Source organism: Mus pahari, chromosome 5 (genome assembly GCF_900095145.1).
Source record: "Mus pahari chromosome 5, PAHARI_EIJ_v1.1, whole genome shotgun sequence".
Lineage (NCBI taxonomy): Eukaryota > Metazoa > Chordata > Mammalia > Rodentia > Muridae > Mus > Mus pahari.
In genome coordinates this window covers 40,289,998-40,313,826 of record NC_034594.1, presented here as the reverse complement: position 1 = coordinate 40,313,826, position 23,829 = coordinate 40,289,998, and the positions used below count along the sequence as shown (strand labels likewise).

The following is a 23,829-nucleotide window of genomic DNA, read 5'->3' as shown; positions in this document are numbered from 1 at the left end:
AGGATTTCTTGAGTGTAGTAGGCCTTGTTGGCATGCTGAGTATGATCTGGTTGTCACTTCTTCTTTGTAATGATCAATCGCACCTCTCATGACATCTCCCTGACCAGCTAATTGAAAACAAGTAGAAAAGGCCAGAAATACTCTATCACAAGTGGGTTCAGTGACCCTTTACCCCTGAAAGGGTAAGATTAAACACCATCAGACTAAAGTAATTTATAGATCTCTATCCTGTGTGATTAGGGAACCAAGAAAAAAAAAAAAGAAAAAGAAAGAAAATGATTATACAGACCTACCTAGACCATCTCGGCTGTAGGGAGGAAAGTACACAAACACGTAACTCGTGTTTCCTGTCTCTTGTAGAACTTTGATATCCTCAAATGACATCATACTTGTCTACTTCCATGCGGAATTTGGATGCTCAACTCTTGCTTCTGGAGCAAGTAGAAGTTGTATCAACATCAGCCTGGGAAAATCATTAGCTGCCTCCCCCACCCCACCCCCCTGTGTGTGTATCCTGTATGTCCCCAGCCAAAGCTCTTTCTGACTTGCTCCCAGGGCACTTGCCCACATGGTCTCTGCACACAGGCATGCTCCTCCCTCTGGCATTCGCCATCATTAGATCATTAGATCATGCTACTGGATCGTCAGCTCGTTCTGCCTGTCATCTCTTCTTGTGCAGGTGACCTCCCCTAGATCATTTTATGGTCTGTATTTTTCTAAATTACATTGTTCTCTGGAGTCTGTTGCCCAGCTGAAAGAGTTACATTTTCTTTCTCTGTTAGTTACTGCAGGTATCAATCATTCCGTAACCACCTGTACTAGCGTTAACCTTCTTCCTGTCTTCCAAATCAAAACCCATTTCTCACTTCCATATGTCAACACGAGCCACATGCGTTGATTAAATGTCTTTCATTCGAAAGCACACAGTCCTGCCTGTGTCTGAGTGCCTTCCTTATGCTCTGCATGCAAGCCTAATTCTCATGTTCCCTTCCTCTGGAAAGTCATTCTTCATTGTAATAAGTCGCCCAAAGTAAATGTATTCGTCATCTTTTTCTCTGACAACCATGTTTCTCCACTATGGGAAATTAAACACTGCAGCATATGGCCTGAGCAGCAAACTTTAGTGCTCGCTCGCTCAATTGTTTTAACACATTGCCGCCTTCACATAATATTCTGTTTGCCACTAGCGTGTCAGGCTTCCACTTGACATATGCATTAGACATGTTAATGGTAAGAGCGAAACCAACTGAAGCTGACAACATGACGAAAGAAGGGTAAGTGCCTATTAATTACAAAAATCCACTTTCCCCACTCTTGAGCAGAGGAAGGGGAAAAAAAAAATGAACGCCTTCAGAACATGCTACCACATTAGCTCGCTGTGGTGCCATCTGACAAAAAAAAAAATATGCAAACTCTAAGTACAATGGAAGGACTTTGTATATTGGGGAAAGCCAGTATAAATGACACCAGGGTTCTTCCTACTGTCATGGAGCCTACTGGCTGGCTCAGTCTGCTTCCTGGCATGTTGCTTACAAACCAGTGTGCTACCAGTAGCCAAATTCTTTATGTAGCATCCAAACACCTCCCACACTTATCCCAGATCTCCCTTTTAGGTTAGTAGGGACACTGCTGTTGTAAACGTCCACTCCCAGTGCTCCCCAACCCTGAGAATAATAGAACACTGGCTCCTTCCAGGTCACTGTTTCTCAGATTAGATCATGGAATTGATTATGGATCTTTGGGTTTCTACTGTGAATCTACTGACTCTGAACTCATCTTTCAGTGAAGTCATTCTGATCTCAGCATTTGTTTATAGACTTTAGTCATTTACTTGCAAGCGTTTTTCAGGGTGTTTTTTTTTTAAATCTGTATTTTTTTGTTCAAAATAATATTTTTATTGATTCTTTGGGAACGTCACATCATATACTCAGTCCTTCAATGTCAGANGNCCCCCCCCCCCGCGCTTGTGATACCTCCTCGACAAAAAAGTAGCAGCAGCAGCAGCAGCAGCAGCAGCAGTATTAAGTCCAATTTGTGTTGTCCACATACTTATTGAAGCATGGTCACACTCCTATTGGTCTGCCCCCAAAGAAAACTTAGTCCTTCACCTGCATCCAGACCGGAAGTCATCAGTTTTGGAGAGCTACTCTTCAGCATCCTTATCATAAGTTTAAGAATGCTCTTTGATAGTTTCCTTTTAGTATGTTCCCTTTTTTTGCAGGGTAGGGGGTGGGGATAGGGGTTGTCACAGAAGCCTTTCATGTCCATCTTTCTCAATTATGTGTCTGCCGCCATAGATATCACGTCAAAGTGGTTCTTTGCTCTCTACAATCAGCTGGAGCTCAGATCCTCCTCTTCCTCGTGGTTTCTGGCAACAACACAGACTATGAACACAGTCCCTGACTGTTGTAGGACCATAGACCCGACATTGATTATGGACATCTGCTTGGCCTTCGGTGGTAACACGGGCCACAGGCATCAACCCAGATGCTGGCCACAGGAGGACCTTGGATCCAGATATGGCCCTCGGTGGCAGCACTCGCCCAGACTTCATAGCATAGCTGCACAGACCACTCAGATCATTATGACCACTGACCCTCACACAGTTGACCTTCGCGGAGGTCCAATCCAGGAAGTGATTCTCATCTCATTGCCCAGAGCCAGGGCGATCCCGCAACCGTGGTGGGGGTGGAGGTGAGGGTTGAGTGTTCATCTGCATAAGCTCCAGGCACACCACCCTGTGGACCCCACTGGGCAGCCATCTGTTGCACTGTTGACCTCAGCCCTCTCTCACACCTGTCTCTGCCAACACGTCTCCAGTTCCGCCACTTTCCTTCACACATGCACTACCCCGCTCTTCCATCTTTCCCCCTTCTCCACCATGCTTTCATTCATTGACTTCTGAGGGCCCACAATCTATATTAAAAAAAAAAAAAAAAAAAAAAAAAAAACTACTGTAGTTATACTTTTCAGTACACATGCATATTTTCAAACAGTAAGTTTTAAAAGTTTCCAGTGGATACTCTACTACATTTTCTTTTGTGTATTGAATTTTCTTCATTCAGCCAGAAATCATATTGAGTCATGTGATATATTTGATACCAGAGAACATCCAATGGCCAGCAAGTTTCCTAGAATCTCCCAGTCTGAGACTTCTGTAGTTTTTACATTTCCAGAGATCCTGAAGTTGATGGTTCCTAAGGGCATTCTCCGTATCAATGACAGCAAGGTCTTGAACTTGGTGTCAGGCAATAGTTCTCCAAAGCTTAATTGAAAAGTACCCAAATGTCCACCCATGCCTCTGACTCTCTAAAAATCTATCCTAAGATTAAGATACATGGCAGTTATGTCCCTCTGACCTCAACACCCTGGTCCTATTGAATTGCTTTTACATTGAATTCAATGTCATCTGCATTCACTAAGGGACATTGTCAGAAGCAGTCCTGAAAAGCTCATTTTGCTTTCTGTAGAGATGTTGTTCAGGGTTTTACCCACTACATTACAACGTGGCATGGCTATAAGGATCTATAAGATAAATTTCCCCGTGGGTGGGTAGGTGAGCAGGGCAGGGGGGTATAGGGGACTTTAGGGATAGCATTTACAATGTAAATGAAGTAAGTACCTAATAAAAATTGGGAAAAAAAAAGATAAATTTCCCCTAGGTTTCCATTCAGAAAGGGCTGGGCCACCCCTGAGCATTCGTTTTATCTTATAAGGAGTAAGAACACTGAATTCTGCTTTATGCATTGCCTATTAAAGAACTTGAAACATATAAGTAGGCCCCCAGGAATTCAGTTTTTGTGTCCCAGCCTGTATAATGGCATTATTCCCCACCCCAGTCCAAATGGGCTCTACTTTCTCTTACTCTTATTTTCTATTCATTTTTAATTGAATTATGTATCATAAAACAAATGAACGTGTACAAAGGCCTTATGTTTTTCTAGAAATGAATTAGCTATTAGGAAGTAAATATGTGCCCAGAAACTAGATGTTAGCATGTACTCGCATTCATTTTTTCAGATTATACTTGCTTCATTTCAACAAAAATATGACATAGTGCGAACCCATGCTTTTTGTGGTTGAAGCCATGCAGCACTAATATTTTTTAAATCTATTTTACAAAGAAATACAGTTAGTCCCCTCATAACAGTGCTATAAAAGAGACATAGGAATGCATGTGTACTATAATTTACAAAGCCACACAAATAATTGCATGTAAAAATACATAAGCGTTAAGATGCTACTGAGAACGGAGCTACTGAGAACAAGGAAAGTAATTCAGATGATCAACCAGCCTGAATGTGACAGTAACAGTCCTGTTGATAATCCCAAAATAAATAGACGTGTCATATTGAGAAGTCCAATATTATCAAAATCTGAATTCATTCATCCATTGGCTCCATAAGCTTGAATTAAACAATGTACTAGAGGAGAGCTCATGAGAACCATGAGTCACAGCTCACTGTGATAGAAGATAGGAACTTTATAGTCTCAGATGTGAACTTTAGGTTTTTGCCTTGGCCTTCTCCTATGTACAGGACACACATCCTATTACTAGTGTGTGAATTCCAAATACTGAATATTCCAAAGACTCCTTGAAAAAGCTATCTTTCTGAATAATGTATTTGATCATTCAAATGGTCAGATAGTCAACATGGATTTAACAAGAAGGAGCATCCTGCAGGGTTTGATGATCTGTGGAAGACCTAGGAAAGATAGAGGCATCCCGGAATAGTCTTAGCATCACAGCTCAACCTACCTAGGAAAGATACAGAGGCATCCCAGAATAGTTTTAACATCACAGCTCAAACTATTGAAAGGTTCAAAATAAGGGTTGAGTGGCCCAGGAGAGCACATCTTGCTGGATGAGAGACATGTCCCTAGGGTGAAGGTTGGACACTTGAAACTGTTCCTTTTCCAGACCGCAGCGAGCAAGCAACTGAAATAACCCATTCAGTGACATTCCGGTGACCAAAAGTGCTCATGGTCCTCATACAGCAGTTGATAAGCCGGAAACTATCACAGTCATTAGTTTCTTCTCTTTTTTACCCATGAAGTTCTAGGATTTGTTTTTTTTCTTGGAGAAGCCTGACAAGAATCCGTTTGGTTTGTCGTTAAAGTATCTCTAAGGTTTTTCCTCTCTGATATTTTCATTGTGTGAGTTTAGCAACACAGAGAGACTTCACACACAGCCACTCTGAACATCAGGAAATATAAATTTCCTTTCAAGATTCATTACTTCAAGCCATATACTGAAATTAATCAATAACACAAGGCTTTCAGGGTTACTATTTACAGCCAAGGGATTTTTTTGTTTATTTCAATATTTATCTATAAACTGAGACAGAAAGCAACCTATGAAATTGCTTGAATGGGGTGAAAGATCAAAGTTACTGAGCTGAATTGTACCAGGGGGCAGGATGACAGTAAGTTCAGTCTTCAAACAAAGATCTAAAAAACCCAATACGTGGCACACCACTCTTAGGTGACTGCTCTGCTGTTCCCGATACCAACTGATACATCCAGGGAGACCCTGATTAAGGACACTACACTAAGTCCATTTCAAGACTCTAAGGTCTGGAACTATTTTTGAGAAGACAGACAAGGTCTATTTGGATTTTGTTGTTTGTTGTTTTAGATATACGAATGTACCTTATTTGGAAAGCTTTTAGCATTTAACCTACACATACAAAATGAATCTCTAATGTCTTCCCTCAGGAAGGCCGACTTGGAGACCATCTCAGAAGGATTGAGCATTTATAGTCTTGGTGCCTTAATAGAGCTTGACCAAGACTATGAAAACTAAACAGGAAGTGTACAGGATGACTACTGTCAAATCTGATTTCTCCAGGAGATTCTTGTTTCTGTCATGCATATCTGACTCCACAAATACAGTTTCAGACCTACATCTTAAATATTGACCAGAAGTGGGGATCGCAGCACTTTACCACATTTGTAACCTAAAAATGTTCTGAGATCTTTTCTCCTTGTCCCATTTTGACCAGAACCTTCAACACTCATACTTGCTCAAGATTTATTATTCCTTTCTTGTTTCTAGGAATCATGTAACTTGTTTTGGCCAGTTATGTACAAAAATATATAAGAATTGCTGATCTTCTTGTCTGCCTTCTCCTTTGTGGCCACATTGACAGAAGAGAATGCTGAACTCTCATATAAAGAAAGACAACTTTGGAGTTTTCTAGACCCCCAACCTTCACTGTATGCTTCATTCTTGCTTGTTGTAAGGCACTGTAGGTTCTGATGCGGTTTGTTATCCCAGCAGGAATTAGGGTACTCTGATTAATGCACCCTACATTTTGGTTATTGTGCTACCTACTAAATCCAACTCATGATCCTGTATTTTCCTAAACACAAAGAAAACATAGCAACCAGATGCGAACTTTAGGTTTTTGCCTTGGCCTTCTCCTACATACAGGACACATATCCTATTACCAGTGTGTGAATTACAAATATTGAATATTCCAAAGACTCCTTGAAAAAGCTATCTTTCTGAATAATGTATTTGATCATTCAAATGGTCAGATAGTCAACATGGATTTAACAAGAAACCACTTAGGGCAGGAACCAATCTATATACTGACAGTACAGAAATAAGCAAAAGAAACAAGAGTTCTTCTATCAATATTTTGATCTAGCAGGAGAAATTATATACCAAACAAATACATAACTCAGTAAGATAGTGAAAACAAATTGGAAAATCTGACAGTGAGTGAAGGAGAAGCATACATTATTTTATCTAAGACTGCCTTGAAGAGATGACAAGCTGGTACCTAAAGAATCAGGAGACTGCAGTAGGAAGAGGCTTCCTGCAAAAGGGACAACAGATACCAAAGCTCTGAGACGGGAATCATCTTGGCCCACATAGGAGGCTGGTGTGGCTGCAGCACAGCAGGAATGAAAGAGGATTGAAGAGAAATGTGAAAAAAGAAACACAAAAGTTACATCTATAGAATGTACCAAGACCTAGAGTGTTCTACACAGTGGAGGGGGTGCCTGCTTGCCATAACCTACATTTGGAATAGATCACTTTATCAACTGTGTAGAAAATGGATGGTAGAGAGAAAGGAAAACATGTCAGCAATCATTTAAGAGGAGCCGCAGTCATCCAAGTAGGGTTGATGGAGAGGCATGGCAACGTGACTCAAGCTATATGTCAATCTCGCCTGCAGCTACAAGCACTGGAGATGAGACTTCTTAAAATTCAGATCAATTAGATCATCACACAGGATAGGACACAGCATAGCCCTGAAAATGTTTTCCCCGGGTGATTGATTTCAATGTGAAATAAGGTAGGGAAGGGTTGATGTGAAGTATTTAGAAGATGTCTCACAGGGCTTACTGGTAGACTAGAGCATGGGGAGGTAGAGGAAAGGAAGTAATGATGCTGCCTGCACTTAGGATAGGAGCAAACTGCATGGACATTAATCCTATTTACTGAAACTGGGGGGCTCTAGACAGGGGAGGGGCTTGAGGTGGAGGGTGTCAGAATTGAGAGTCCAGCTTTGCATGTGGATATTTTGAGGTGTTTGCTAGATGATTTATATTATATATTTTCTGTAAGTTGACATGATACAGGAAAAAAAAAAAAAAAAAAGCAATCAAGACATCCCTAAAGAGATAACTCTTTGAGATACCATTGTAGAGATAGCATAAAAGCTTTGGGAAAAGAGGGAGCCAGGAGGCAAGTGAGGGTGGCCTGCGTGAGACAGAATGTTCAGAGGGTTTGCCATTTGAATCACCTGTCTGTCATCTGAGTCGGAAGACCCTCCTAACCGTGCCTTGATCCCTCGGCAAGAAGACAAAGAAGAGTCATTTCCTTTCTAGAACATTCATATGATCTCAACTCTGCTGTTCACTGTGGCTGTTGGCTCCCTATCCCAAGATATTCCCTTTGGGATTCTACAAAAAGCCCCCTAGTCAAAGTCTGAGAGGTCTTGGATCCTGGCTCTGCCTCTTCCTAACCTTCATGCAGATAGCAAAGTGTCCAGTGAAGCTACTGTAGTGCCAGACCCTGAGCCAGGCCTGCCGAATGCGCCCGGCTTAACTCTTAGTTACGAGGCAACACCAGCCTCTTTCACACAGATGTGCCAAACAAAGGATTCTAAGGGATTCAGATATTGCTGCCTTTCTGTTATTGTTTATAGTTCTTCATAATAAGTTTACTTCTTAATAAAATATCTTTCTTTTGTATGCTCAAGTTAGTCCTGCTCTTTCACCATTTTGACTCAATTTTTTCATTCTTTCATACAAAATCCTAAAATCATCTCAGCTGTGCTTCAGTCAGCTACGCCATGGCAATTCTTCACTTTTCGACTTTGGACCAGTGTTATTGTATCTTCTCCCAGCCTCAGCTCTCCCACCTAGAACAAAGGGCTTTTAGCTAACTGTATCTACCTCAGAGTTATTAAATAGGTTGGTGTAAAACACCTGGGTAATATGCCTCATGTAAACAAATGGTTGCGGTACAACTAGTGTGTACGTCCGCTAGTCCATGGTCTTTGTCTTCTCTGAGTCCTGGAACCCTGATTTTCAGCTGTTCTTGTTTGTTTGTTTGTTTATGGGATATTTTCTTCTTTTACATTTCAAATGCTATCCCATTTCCTAGTTTCCTCTCCAAAAGTCCCCTATACCCTCCCCCCACCCCCCGCCCTGCTCTGCTAATGGCCCCAGGACCATTTCTAGGTATATGCCATTGATGCTTTCTGCTTTTTCTACTGAAGTGGCTCCACATCGCCCTGTCTGCAGGCTCAGTTACAAATTAGGAGCTTGCCTCAGAAAATGACAGCTGCCCAAGTGGCTAGTGTTCTCATTTTCGCCTCCTTGACTTCATCTTAGCAGCTGCACGCACTTCCCATGTTCAAGCTAATGAATCCATCATCTATGGTTTCCCCCCAGGGTGACTTTCCAATGTTTCCTTATTATAATATGGTATCTTTAATCATATTTAATCATACATTGAAATGGAAATACAAACAACTCCCATCTGACTATAATGGGATCTCTTTCCAGATTGCGTGTAGCCCTTTAAGAGTCTTCTCAGAAAGCAGCGTGCTAAGTGTCTTTGGCAACTTTTGAATAGTGGTGGAATTATGGGATGTAAGTGTTTAGAGTTATTGACTTTCCTGAACTAGTTAAATTATCTAATAATCTATGTCCTTGAAAGTATGTTGAGAATATTTTTTTTTCTTTTGCTGCAAAAGACCATTCTTATTTACTTGAGCTTTTCTGGAGGGATGGAGAAGGGGTGAGAAAAAAAAAATGTTTTAACAACATAACCAGAGGGGAAGGTTAATGAATGTGTTTAACGGTTTCCTCTTGGAAACTGCTCCTCTCACAATTACATTAGCAAAAGAGGCTTTCTGAGGACATCTAGAGTCTTCCAGCCAAACGTCTCTTATGATCTCCATCATTTATAGAGTAAATCTTAGTGTGGGCCAAATAATGTAAAACTGATCTGTGCAATTCCACATCCACCATGGGTGTGGAGAGCTTAGAAGTTTTGCCGGCACAACGGCTTCCCAAGCCCAACTGATGGAGTAGAGCATGGGAGATTAGCTACACATGTTCTCCATCAACATAATCATGCTGGTGAGATGCCTGCATGTCATCATATGCGAGCCGGTTAATAAAAACTGGTGTGATAAAAATAAACAGTAAAGTGATAGTTTGGTTCTCGATCCAGCCTGTCGATCTGCGCTTGGGAAAGAGTACTCACAACGTTCTTTCTCCCCATAAGATGCACGCATGACTTCCATTAGCCTCAGTGAGAGGAACATGTGTGCATGGGGGGAAACTCCAGGGAAACGGTAAAGCATAAGAGGACAGAACTTTTGGGAGCTTCTGAGAGGAGAGCATGGGGGAACTTTGGTGACTCTGCTTACAGGAAATGATAGGAAGGTCATTTTGTAGGAGATGCACACACACACATATCTATATAGGTATAGGGCAGATGTAGGTGTAGGTGTACGTGTAGGTGTAGGTATGTGCATTGCTTCTATAACAAATGCAAAGGGAGAGCTGAATGAAAACAGAGATTACAAAATGAATGTAAAAGGAGGAAATGAGGACTCCTCTGTGTGTGTGTGTGTGTGTGTGTGTGTGTGTGTAAAATGTAATCTAGAATTATGTGTTGCTTTCTAAAATGCGAAATTAGTATATTCTAACCTCAAATATCCTGGACTTGACCAAAACTAAGACAACACTTGGAAATCCCTCTTGTCTATTTCAGAAAGTCTGCACTGGGACCCAGGATGCTCTTAAGATTCCATCGAAGCTGAGCCCATGGATCCTCTGGGCATAATTTGATCCAGTGGGTACCAGCCATTGCCGTTTCTGTAGCGCCCCTCCTTTCTTGCATTTGACCATGGCAAGCACTATGCAGTAACATTCTCACTTTTGCCTTCTCTACATGATGCTAACAGATAAGGCTACTGATCCTTAGGAGGCCTTGCTGTTAGTTTCTAATTAGAAAACAGATCATGAGCAGTCTTGACATTCATGCTCTGTCAAGAACAGGGAAATACGGCTCTTGCTTTGACAAGTGCAGCCTGCTATTACCAGAGGCTCTGGCACGTGGCAGCAAAAGGCTTCTTAACTAATGACAGACTCTTTACCGTCTGTAGCTGAGTTCTAGAATTAGTGCACACGAGAACAGACGCATTGTGAAGCACTGAGGGATGTGGATAACCTTTCAGAAACGCTTTTGAACCTAGATCAACGATCATTTTTGACACAACTCAAGAAAAAAAAAACTGTACTAATTGATGACTTCCTGTTTGCATCTATGGTGTTGATGTGTTTCTGATATGGACACGCCAAGCCCTCCTCTTAATGACAGAGTTCTCTAATCTGATGGGGCAAGAGATTATTTGAAGCAAGCATCTTATCTGCTTTCCTTTGTGGTACTTTGGGGAGAAAGAAAGAGGAGTATTATAACTGACAACAGTTTCTTTGATGGGCACTCTACTGGGTACCACTACCTCAAAACCTTATCTCATCAACCCTTACAGCAAACCTTGATGGGGGTGACACCCATTATTAACATAAGGGGGTAAGGCCTTGCACCAAGTTTCCCAAGACCACACAGACAGGGAGTGTGGCAGATTGTGATATGCAATAAAACTAATGGATTCTCAACCTTCCTAGCTTCTCAAATGAGAGAGTCATCTTTCACCTTGTTTAAGAGAAGAGGACTCAGTTGAGACCCCAGTGAGGTACTAAAATGATGTGAAATGCCCATGCCAATGAGAAATTCTTTCACTCGACCAGCATAAGTCAGCATGCCAGGTGCTGTCCACACTCCCCAGCAAAGCCCCCTGGGTCTCTTTCCATGTTTAAGCATACCAGCTCACAAATTGCCAACACCTGCATCTCTCTGTCAGAGGGCTGTCCTTAGACTGCAGGAGCCTGTTCTGTACACACGGACAGCTCAGAGTGCTTGGGAATTTATAGACCCCTGGGGACAATAACTGACAGCTCTAGAGGCATAAATATGGGCTTGCTTTCCTCTGTTCAGGACTCACTCGGTATGACCCTCTTAGATTCTACAGCCCCACCTGCTGGACAGAGTAAAGATTATCCTGTGCGATGCTTGGATACTGTCCCCTTATTATTATTGGCCTCCATTTAAAAGTTACTATGCCCTCCGAATATAAAAGTGAATTACTAGGCATAATATTACTAGTTAAAAGGACAGATGGGTGGGCTAAAGTTCATGTCTTTGAAAATCCTTGTATGAACATAAACACTAAGTTTTCTCATTTTGATCTCCATGGATTACCAGTTAAAACAGAGGAGCCACACAGGATGAAAACCACAGCTAACTATAACAAAGGTTTCTACATTATAAAGACGGTTAAATACTGAAAGTGCCTTTTGAATTCTTAGAGATATTCGAAAAAAATAGACAGCTACCCAGGTGCTTCAAAATGGTCTATTTGTCAGTGACAATTGAAATAATGAGGTTAGTTTGCTCATAGAGCTGAGTTTGTTCAGGATTTGCCCAGTAACCTCTCTACCTCAGTTTCCTATTCTGTAAAACCAGAGTAAAATGAAAGCAACTTCGGCTGCTGGGACACCAACGTGATCTACATCTAACTTCCCAGATGCAGAGCCAGGGCTCCATAGATGGTAAGCCTTAATGTCAACTTTCACAGCTTAATAAGTCAAATGGACCCTGAGGTACTTCTCAGGGTTGTAACTGTAGGTCCCTTCCTACCAAAGGTTTGATACTAGAAGTAGGACTCTAGGTGCATTGGCATTAAGCATATAAACATCACGGAGAGGAAGCCAGGAAGCGCCACCACTAAATCCTAGGAGAATGAAAAGTTTGTGAGCATGCCACCATGTACTGTGAGCGCTGCCACCATGTACTGGTTCTAGAGAATATTAGTCTCTCAGTGACATGTCACATAATCACATTATTTAATTGAGCTTCTCTTATGCGTTAAACACTATGTTTAGTACCCTATATTCCCAGGTATATTTTATCCTCACAATAATTACTTGAAGTACCCAGTATCTTAATCTGCAGGGGACACCAAGTCTCAGAGAAGTTAGCAGCTCTTAGAGCAAGAAACTGAGGCAAGATCTAGACCCACGTCTCCATGTCTCCAATTGCTACCACCATTACCACCACCACCACCACCACCACCACCACCACCACTACCACCACACTCCATTCCATGCAGAGACTACATCTTCCGAGAATTTTGATTCCTCTACTAACAGGAAGAGTTTATCCTGGGATGAGGAAGTGCATGCATCAGTGTCCAATTAGATACCCAGCCTAAGTAGCTTCGGTTATTCAGAGAAGAAATGAGAAATCCAAGAAGGTTTTTAAAATGAAAAGATCACTCCACTCCAGGATTAAGCTTCTAAAATCATGCAATGCCGTAGCTTAGCATCCTTACCCCACCCCCACCCCCACCCCCTTTAGGAAGTAACTCAGCCTTACAAAGAAAAGCTGTTTAGTATTTCCAAACATTCATTTAGAACCTATATATTGTCTGAAGTGCCCACTAACAATGAGCTGACTTATAGTCTCCCTCTCCTTTAATTTCTGAAGACTGCCAGAGGCAGGAGCATGCCATGAAATACAGATGTGGGCAAGGATCGGAGGTCTTTCCAGTTTTCCTAGCAAGCCCCCAAGCTAAGGAGCCCTACAGGAATCCTGAAAGACCCACAAGATGTCTTCATTCCATCCCCCACTCTCAAAAGACTGTGTGCATGCCAGGGCTTGCTAGCAGGATGAGAGGCCAGCCAGATGCCTCTGGCAGAGAGACTGGTCCCTCCATTGATTCAGCTCCTGCCTCCTGCTGAAATCCTGGAGAATGTGTATCAAGGCTCTTATCTAGTTCAGAGGCCAGGTATTTCACTGGTGACTTCTTCAGAACAGGGGTTCCCACAGGACGCCCTGTGAACCTGATGCAATTCTCTGTAAAGAAGAAATGACTCTTGTGAAAGAAGCTGTACTCTATTCAAACATTCAAACATTTGACTAATAATGGTGGGGTTTGGGAAGAAGCCTGCATTTCCTCCCCCCCTCTTTCTCTTTCTTTCTTTCTTTCTTTCTTTCTTTCTTTCTTTCTTTCTTTCTTTCTTTCTTTCTTTCTTTCTTAGTATTTCAGTTAAGACAAAGAACTAGTATTAAGATAAGTACAGTCCAATTCCCTGCCCTGTGCTCCCCTGTCAGGAATCCATTCTTTTTTATGATGCCATCTGCATAGCTGGAGGTGATATTGGAACACATAAATCTCTTGTGAGCCACAAAACGTTAAGCTGCCGCTGTCCTCATAATTTCATTATCTTCGTTTCTGCCCTAAAACGTTTAACACTAATTGAACACCCGAGGTTTTCCTGTGAGTTTATTTTCTGAACATTATTGAAGTGCTGTTGATAAAAGTCAGAATTTATGGAGTCAGCACTCCTTAAAATGCCATGATAGATTTGAGCAGGAATATATATATATATATATATATATATATATATAGTATTTTAAAGCAGGAATATTTTTTATGACTTTGCCTGGAATTTCAAAGTCTTTCAATCATTCTACATTATAAAGCTGTCAATTTCAAAGTGCATTTTGCAAGCACCAAATTACTTCACCAAACTCAACCTTTGCATCTGCAGGTCCAGGCTAAACACATGGGGCTATCAGATTCAGCTACATTTCAGACTGGCTCTCTATGTTTATTCGTTCCTGGTTAACCATACGTGACTTCTCACACCCACCCCCTCATCCAGGTTACCCAAAATAATGTTAATATTAGCAGTGGTTTCACTAATGACAACCCATTCTTCTTCTCTGAAAGAAACACATTTGCAGGAGTCAGAGTCCTCACGCATTCTTTAGTCCTTTAGGGGAGGAAAAGGCTTTTTTCTTTTTTTCTTAAAAACCATAGTAAAAAGTAGCCACGTGCTAAATCTATCTTTTGGATAGCAATTCAATTAATTTCACATGTCTTTGTCAGAAAGCAATTTAGTTAAAAAAATGAGCTATGACCGGTGTCTCTCTGGATTTGTATTAATATTCGTATGTCCATACGCATGCAAAAATTATCCACACTCACAAACAGACACACAGTTTATGGTATGCAATTCACAGGTAGTCTTCACAAAGCATAGGACTGTATCCTGACTTCCAAAAATAAAGCAAAACTTAGAGTTAAGTGTCCATCTTCCAGTTAAAAGGAGTTGTTCCTGGTTACTATGGTAACTGCCAACAGACTGGCGTTTTTCTGTTATTACTGTAATTGGAAAAGCAAAGAATCTATTTTTAAGTTATAAAGCATGGAGGGAACTGTGAACGGAAAGTGGGTCCCTAACCTGGCCAAGGAAATACAACAGATATTTGTCCCACCTGGGGTTCTGACTTTATCCTCCTAGACCTAAAGATGATGGCTTCTGAAGAGCTAAGCAAGGGCAAATTGTTTGTCCTGATCCTGAAACTGCAGCAACGGGAAAGAAAAACAATGCAGAGGTTCCAAGTAAGCCTGAAAATAAGTTTTAAAATACAATGCAATGCTGCTGTCACAGCGTGGAATGTGACTAAGAACTGCGGGGTGCCGGTTTGCTTTTGGACTCTGAAAGTATCATCTGTGTGCCTCGCAGTACCTGTGTGCCTTGTGGTACATTCCCACCTGTGCCCTCTACTCCCATTTCCCGCCATCTACAAGAAATCGTCCACTGAGAAAAGACAGCTTTCCCCCATTCCCTCACCTCTCTCTGCACCTACTGTTTTCTCCTTCATTTTTTTCTTTCTGTTCAGGAAGAAAGCTGAAAAAAAAAATCCAAATTTCTAACAGTGGGTGCACCAAGAGTGAATTTCACATTTATGCTTCCATGTGAAATATAAATTTTCTGCCATAAATGTGCAGTTCATTCATAATATGAAAAGCAGATATATCTTTTAAAATATACTTTTAAAAAACATACTTTTAAAAATATACTCTCGGGCTGGTGAGATGGCTCAGTGGGTAAGAGCACCCGATTGCTCTTCCGAAGGTCCAGAGTTCAAATCCCAGCAACCACATGGTGGCTCATAACCATCCGTAACAAGATCTGACACCCTCTTCTGGAGTGTCTGAAGACAGCTACAGTGTACTTACATATAATAAATAAATAAATCTTAAAAAAAAAAAGTAAAAATATACTCTCTATGGATTTAAATAACTTTCTCCCAGAAGTAGAAATCTCTACGTAGCCCAAATAGAACCAGAACATCACATATCAAAATTTACATGATAAAGCTGAAATGGTTCTTGAAGTGCTATTTCTCACCTTAATCATCATATCAGAATACAAAAAAAATTGGAAGTGATTGACTTATCAATCTTTTCTTTTAAAGATGAGTTACTGATGAAACATACTTAAAGGGTATTTTTTAAAAAGTTACTTCTGGTATTTCCTGTGCATAACAGGTAAAATGTTGGCCACAAAGTTTTCCCTGTGGTGGAGTTCCCTTGAGTGTCCCAGTGTAACTTGCGTTTGAGCAGCTCCAGTGGCCATAGCTTAGCCAGTACACATCTCAAGAGTCAGACAATGGCAGAGAGCAGAGAAAGGAAGTGTAAGGAAGGATGAACAGATAACGGGATCCAGTGAGCCTAAGTCCACCATTTTTTTTAAAAATTTATTTATTTTATGTATGTGAGTACACTGTTGCTCTCTTCAGACACACCAGAAGAGGGCATTCCATTACAGATGGTTGTGAGCCACCTTGTGGTTGCCAGGAATTGAACTCAGGACCTCTGGAAGAGCAGTCAGTGCTCTTAACCTCTGAGCCATCTCTCCAGCTCCCCTAAGTCCTTCTTTCCAGCACTGACAGCTTAGTGTTTAGGGAAAGAGAAATGGAGCAAGAGGTATCCATAACTAAGCAACCCTGGTCAAGGTGTGGTCTGGCCCATCACTGCCTCCTTCGGGATCGCACTGTAGTCTGAGGAAGTCCCTGCCGCTTGAGGGGATCACGTGCTTCTCTGGAGCTAACTATTCCTGCGGGCCTTCATTTGTCCTGTTTTTTCTTGATTCTGTAGGTTTAAGAGAACTAACAGAGACCTTTTAACACTTTTGGGGAGTCTGGAACAGATTGTTGTGAAAAACCGCTGACAGGAAGCTGTCCATTTTATTCTTTACTTTGTACTTTTAGTCTATGAGCAACAAGCCGGGTTACTGGTTTCTAGATAGATGATCCTTGAGTGATTAGTGATGGGGAAGCAGGGCGCTGGAGTAAAGGATGGAGAATGTAAGTAGAGAAGCTAGATTTATCATGAGTTGAGCTGCTTTGTAATCCTTAGCGAGGAGTCAATACTTCTTGGCTAACACTGTTTCTAAGGGATTTTTATGCTAGCGACTGATAATGATAAACACAATTTCTACACTTTTCAGTTGCATAGGGTCTTTCCATAGCCTGAGTTTTTATACATTACCTAACGTTTTAAAAGGGCACGTAGGTAGATAGACTCCATTTCTCTTCCTTCACGTGGTTCACCTACATGTTTTTTATCTTTTCTATTTTTTTTTTTTGAAAAATTTCTTTATTTACATTTCAAATGTTATCCCCTTTCCCAGTTTCCCTCCCTCCTTCCTTCCCGAAAACCCCCTATCACATCCTCCCTCCCCCTGCTTCTACAGGATGAGTGTAGTCAGCTAGAACACACAGAATTATCTTGTGGCCCACATAAAGTCTCCTGGAGCACACACAGTTTGTCCTGAATGATGAGCCGGAGCAATGGCCCCAGAAGAGAGTGTAGCTCTCAATCATGGTTTCGATGTTCCTTAAGCTGGAGAGGATCTCTGCAGTGATGAGGCAGTATTCCAAGCAGCTGGGCTGCCATGAAGACAGAGCAGCTGGTTGCCAAGACAGGGGCCTCTTGGCTGACAGCTGCCACTCAAGGCAGTCAGGAGTTTAAAAAAAAAAACAAAATAAAATAAAAAAGTCTGTCAGCTGTCATTCAAAGGGCCCAACACCCACTCTAGACAGCTTTACTCAGTCACAGAAGAAGGGGAAAAAAAATCAAAGAGTACAATAAAGACTTGGGAAATTAACATTCTTAACAAAGGTTAACAATGTTTAGCCCCTAGGCAAATACAATCTAGTGAGCAACGGGTCCCTCTGATCTGTCACATAAGAATTACTAAAGACCTCCCCACTTTCTTTATTCATATACATGTTAAATTTTTCCCATGTGACCTCTGACATGTGCCCTGAGGATGTGGAACAAGAAGGGATTTTTCCCACATTCCTTGCATTTACAAGATTTCTCTCTATTGTGTCTACTTCTACTTTTAAATACAAGGAACAATAGCAGGCCCACCACATTCCTTACAGTCAGAAATGTGCGTTTAGGTAGGATCTGACACGATTCTGAAGAGATGAAAAACCCATAAAGGCTTTTTTCTTCACAGCGCTGCAATGGAATCTTACAGCAGCGGGGGGCCTTAGCACTGTAACATTTGGGAAATAGCTAGTTACATTCATTACTTTTACAGAGATGCTCCAATTCAAGACTTTCTAATTGTCTCTTTGTTTTGTGCTGAACTTTAATGATATGTTATTCCCAATTTTCTCCTAAAAGGGAGGACCAACCAAGAGTTGTTACTTAATGCTCTATTTTCTGTTCATTGATTTTTTTTCTCTATGAATATTCTGCTGAGCAATCGACTCAGTGAGTTTTAAAGTGAGTCCCACAATCTACTGTAACCAGATTCCTACAGCATTTTCTCCCCCACCTTACATTGCTTGCTACGAGCGCTCCTTTGAGAAGAAGCCAGCAAATCCTATTCCTTCTAAGTCAATTTCAAAACCACATCCTCAAAGACCATCAAGTCCATTTGAAGGCTTCTTTGGGTATCAGTCCGAAAGTCCAAAATCAGTGTGGGAAGATGGTAGAGTTAGGGCCACCTGGAGCAATTTGAAGTTGGTTTTAAAGAGTGTGTGATACTCAAGCTTTTTGTTTTTCAATGATATTCTTGTACTCGCTTTTAAAATCTTCTATTACAACTCAGACAATTTTTTTTTTTTACCTTATGTATGTGGTTATGGCCCCTACTTATTTTATTCTATCAATATCTTTCTTAACTCTTCTCATCACAGACAGAAGAACTCAGGTAAGATACCCCATCCTCCTTAGTAAGAATCCTCATCCTGTGACCTATCTACTAAGAGACACTGGATATGTAAACAGACCGTTGTTTGAACACACATGTCAGAATTCTCAACCAAAACTTCTGCAGTCATAGGGCAAGATGCCAAACCCCAGCCTCCACCAGCGACAGGCCCCACATAAGCAGGACTGGCCAATAGTTCCCGGCTACTTTATTTTCCCTTCCTTCAACTCAAGATCAACAGAGAAAGCCAAGAGTTCTGCCTAAACCAAGTAAAATAATACACACTTTGAATTAAGCTTCCCCATGCCAAAGAGCTCCAGACTGTAGGAGCAGAGAAATATCTTTTTTTTTCCTATTAGTTATGTCGTCAAGGCACACAATAGAAATAAATGAACAAGATGAAAGTGTAATTTTTTTTTTTTGGCATGGGAACCTTCATAATAGCATGAAGACTCAAAGTCAAAGGCACAGGGAAATGTATATTTTTAATGTTTGAGTCTCATGAAGAAGTGGGGGTCTAGAGAAGTAAGGCTGAACCAAGTAGCTAGGACCCATGGCAGTGAACTGGAAAGTAAGGCTGAACCAAGTAGCTAGGACCAATGGCAGTAAACTGGACAGGGAGGGCTTGGCAGGGTGTGTCTATTCAGATTCTTCTTGGTATGCCTCTGTCTTCAGACAAGTGATGGACCTTTCCTCTTGGCACAGGAAGTCTGGCTTTAGAATGAGTGTTCTATTACCTGCTTCGGTGGTGAAGGACAGGGAAGTGAATGGCCTCTTCACTTCTATAATTTTTCTCAAACACTTAGATGCCATAGAGAGAGGTAGCTTATCCAGAAGCTAATCAATATCTAAAGCCTTCCGTGAGGTCTTAGTCCCCAGACATCTTTTGAGACTGCCAACACGCAACTGATGGTGTCTAATTCCCTTGTTATGAGCTCTAGATAAGTGTTGGCTCTGAGTGTTTCCCCTCCCTCTTTCTCTCCTATCTCCCTTATTTCTACAGTTTACTTAATTATGTACTTATTTTATATTTAATTTGTTCTGTGTATATATGTGTATACACATATATGCATGGGTGCATATACATGCCATAACAGGTATATAGACATCAGAGGACATTTTTGTGGGAATCAGTTCCCACCTTCTGTGATGTCAGGCTTGATGGAAAGTGTCTGTAATCACGGAGTCATTTCACCCTCTTGGTTATTTATTCATTTGTTTGTTTAGCATTACAAATGAAAATGTTGGTGATTTAAAATACTTGAATCTTGGTCAGCTCTCACAGCTAAAAGAAATAATGAACACCGGATTTAGAAAAATTACATCTGTTTTACAAAGTAACAGAACTGCAACATTGTACTTTGTTCATATTAAACAATGAGGAAAACCCAACAGAAACAGGTAAAGCTCTTTGTCACCCTGCCTCCTTTTCTTCCCATAATACACACACACACACACACACACACACACACACACACACACACACACACACATGGAAGGAGGGAACTGATTTTCACAAGTTGTCCTCTGACCTCTACATACCTGTTGTGGCATGTATATACACCTGTGTGTGTGTGTGTGTGTGTGTGTGTGTGTGTGTGTGTGTATACACATAATTGTTTTAAATTTCAAGACACATTGTGGTTTACCATCCATGAATGAAGTAATAACAAAATCCAGCTACAACAAAATCCATTTTTGGAGTGTGTACCATAGCTGCTGTTTCTGTAGAATCATGGGAACCCTACAGATGGATGCTTTCCTGCCTTCCTCAGGTAGGGAAACAGAACAACAAAACATAAACTTATGGCTGACACTCCAGGAACCAGGCCTGGGCTCTAGCTACCTTGATTTCAACCTTTGGTCTCCTCGTTGCATTTCTCGGGGCCACTTGAATTCTACCACATTTTATATTTATTAGTCAACTGAACTTTTCTGTGACACCAAGGACACTTCCAATAAAAGAGTAGCATTTCTAGTCTTTTGAAAATTATTTATTATTATTGTTATTATTATTATTACTTATTCACTTTCCATCCCACTCACTGCCCACCTCCTAGTTACCCCCTCCTACAATCCTTCCTCCCACCCTCCCTCCCCATACACAGGCTGAACCTAGGCCTCCACACATACATAGCAGATGTGCAGCTTGGTCTTCATATGAGTCCCAAACAACTGGAGCAAGGGCTCTTCGAAAGCTGTGGCCTGTACCTGAGATGTGTGCTTTTCACTGGGCTGTCTTGTCTGGCTTCGGTGGCTGAGGACGCGCCTAGCCTCAGAGACTTGATGTGTATTCCTAGGTTTTTACCTCCTCACTCGCAGATAGATGTATTGATGAGTGAGTCTGCCTCCATATTAGACTTGAAAACCATCTTACAGTAAAGACCAACTAGGTTCATTCCTGTCTATGATTAAATCTGTTTCTCAAGAACTGGGCTATCCCCCTGTTACACACACACACACACACACACACACACACACACACACAGACACACACACACAGACCCCTGTAGCCTTAACTACAAATGGTTCTCTACTGCCTATTCCAGGAAACAACAATCAAGTCTTCATTTCAAAAGTGGTAACCACAGTGCAACTGTACCTGTGTTTCAGGAGGTTGCTATGACTACCTTGTTATGGCTGCCTTGTGCCCACCTTGCATGACTTTGTTTCACGAGGTTGTTATGACTGCCTTGTTGTGCATATGTTCTGCTCCTGGATCCCAGCTTATTTTGCCAGCCACATCTCCCATTCAGAAACCCCCTCCCCAGGAGCTATTAAAACCTTGTCTTCTTCATGTCCAATGCTGACCTCTTGAACCCCGCCTGAGGGGAGTCTGCCTGTGTACATGAATAAAAAATAAACTTGCTTTAATTAATTATCTGTTTTAATTAATTTGGCCACAATGATTTGGGTTGATGGTCTTCTCTTTGCATCTTTGGGATTAACAGTATCCCCTCAGCCCTCCATCTCTCTGGCACTCTGTGGGGTATGTGATATTTTCACAGATGATGTACATTTCCCATATCAGTTGCTACTCTAATGAGCTGGGTCTACTCTCCCCATTTCGAGGTAGATGTCTCCACTATTTAATTGCCAGTGCTTTTCTCCCCCACCCCCAACACTTCCTTCCTCCCTCCTCCCCTCCCCCTCTTACTCAGGAGGTAGGACTCACTCTTTTTTTTTTTTTAAACCTCTGTCCCTCACATGTTCATCACTCATCTGCATACAGCCTTCTAGCGCTTCTTTAGAGCTGCAGAGTCTCTCGTACTAAAGTTGGGGTACGTAAGGGTAGAGGAAAATAGTGACCCTAAAACACTAGGGGAGCATCATTTACTTTCCCAACTAGAGTCCAGTTTCCACAGCAGACATTTGGATGAGTGGAATTTACATTTTGCCAGAAAATTCAGATTGTATTCTGTGCTGAGCTTGGAAGGCAGGATCCTAGTGGTAGTGTCTGACCGGCCATGGAAGGAGTCCTGCTGACTGTGACTGGCCTCTGGGCCATACTTATTAGAATGCCCCAGCTTACTAACGTTCCAGGAGTTTCAGGTTAGTTGTCAGCAACCATTCAGCACTAGCAGCTGAGACTGGCCCCACACAGTATGAAATTTGTTCAACTAAGAGGTAACATACTCCCAGGGTTCCTGCATGCTCTGGACAAACCATGGGAAAACAGCAACGTTCAACAGACAGAGGAGGCAGTGAGTGACTAGAAATGTCACCTTCTTGATCCCCTCCATCATTCTGCAGGAGAGGACACCTTGTCATCAAGCCCTTATGTGAGCCAGAGGCACTCATCTTGCTGACAGAGCTTTGGTCCTAGGCAGGGCTGTGCAGACAGTTAATTATACCCAGAGTTAATTGAGTGGTCAGATTAACAGTCTGGTCTCAGGAGGTCTCAGAGAAGATCCCAGAAATTTAGGTATAGAACGCCCTCACAACAATGTCAAATGAGACATCACGTTCTTTGTGACCCTCCCTTTCAATTTGGGATGATGATTTCATTAATCAGGAGTCCTTCTCTCCTGTCATCCTAATTGACAGATGCTAATTAAAATAGCAAATGGAATCCTCTCAGGCAGTTTCCTCTGCGTTTCTTAGATGACCATTCAGCTTTTGACGGATTTAGCACAGCTCTTTCCCCTCCATTAACAGACAAGTTAAACTTTATATTCCCTTAAATTTTTATCACTCATAATTAGGAAGTGAAAAAAATAATTCTGCATTTTACAACTTTAAAATGTAAAAGTAAATTGGATACTCAGATAATGTGGGACAGATAGCTAATAGGATGGAAGTTAGAGTGGGGTGATGTACCAGCATCACCCCTAGATCCTGGATCCCTCATTCCTCATCCCAGCAGCCCCACCCAAGTCAGTCCACATAGCGGAGGGTCCTTGTAAGCCATTTGATTTTTAATTCAAACATGACTTAAAATTTGAAAGTCTCCAGTAGTAAAATTAAAGAATATGAACATAAAAATGCATAAGAACTGGCCTTTCTGGGTTTTGGACATGGCTCAATGCATAAAGTGCTTGCCATATAAACATGCAGACCTGAGTTCCTAGTCCCTGCATGCAAATCGGAAGCTGGGTGTGGTGGTACACACCTGTAATCCTATCACAGGAAGAGCCTAAAGCAGAGGTTCTCAACCTGTAGGTCAAAACTCCTTTGGGGTGGGGGTGTCACATACCAGATATCTTGTATATCAGATATTTACATTATGTTACCTAACAGAAACAAAATTACAGTTGTGTAGTAGCAATGAATATGGTTGAGAGTTACAACCTGAGGAACTGTGTTAAAGGGTTGCAGCACTAGGAAGGTTGAGAACCACCTACCTAGTAGAGGGTTACTAGCCAACCAGTCTAGTGAACTGGTGGGCTCCCCATCCAGCAAAAGATGTTATTTCAAAAACTAAAGTGGAGAGAAACTTTTTTTAAAAAAAGACATTTGACCTCCATATGTGCAAGTGCACCTATGTGTGTGTGCGAGGGCACACACACACACACACACACACACACATGCACACACACACCTCACCTCACAAAACAAGTTGCCTTTTGTTTCCTAGCCAAGGAACTGCATTATTTCTATGCCCACAATATATGAACATGGAGGAACACACACTGGTCTACACTCTACTCGCCTGAACAGTATACCAATCCGTGTAAATTCTCAGCAACCTATTAAAATGAA

At 41.6% G+C, this 23,829-nt stretch overlaps 1 protein-coding gene across 1 annotated transcript in view; it reads left to right on the top strand.

Moving 5' to 3' along the window:
• LOC110321930 (igE-binding protein-like) overlaps positions 1 to 23,829 on the top strand; it is a gene marked incomplete at its 3' end in the record, with an annotated part of 82,969 nt that overhangs the window by 881 nt on the left and 58,259 nt on the right. The window lies entirely within an intron of this gene.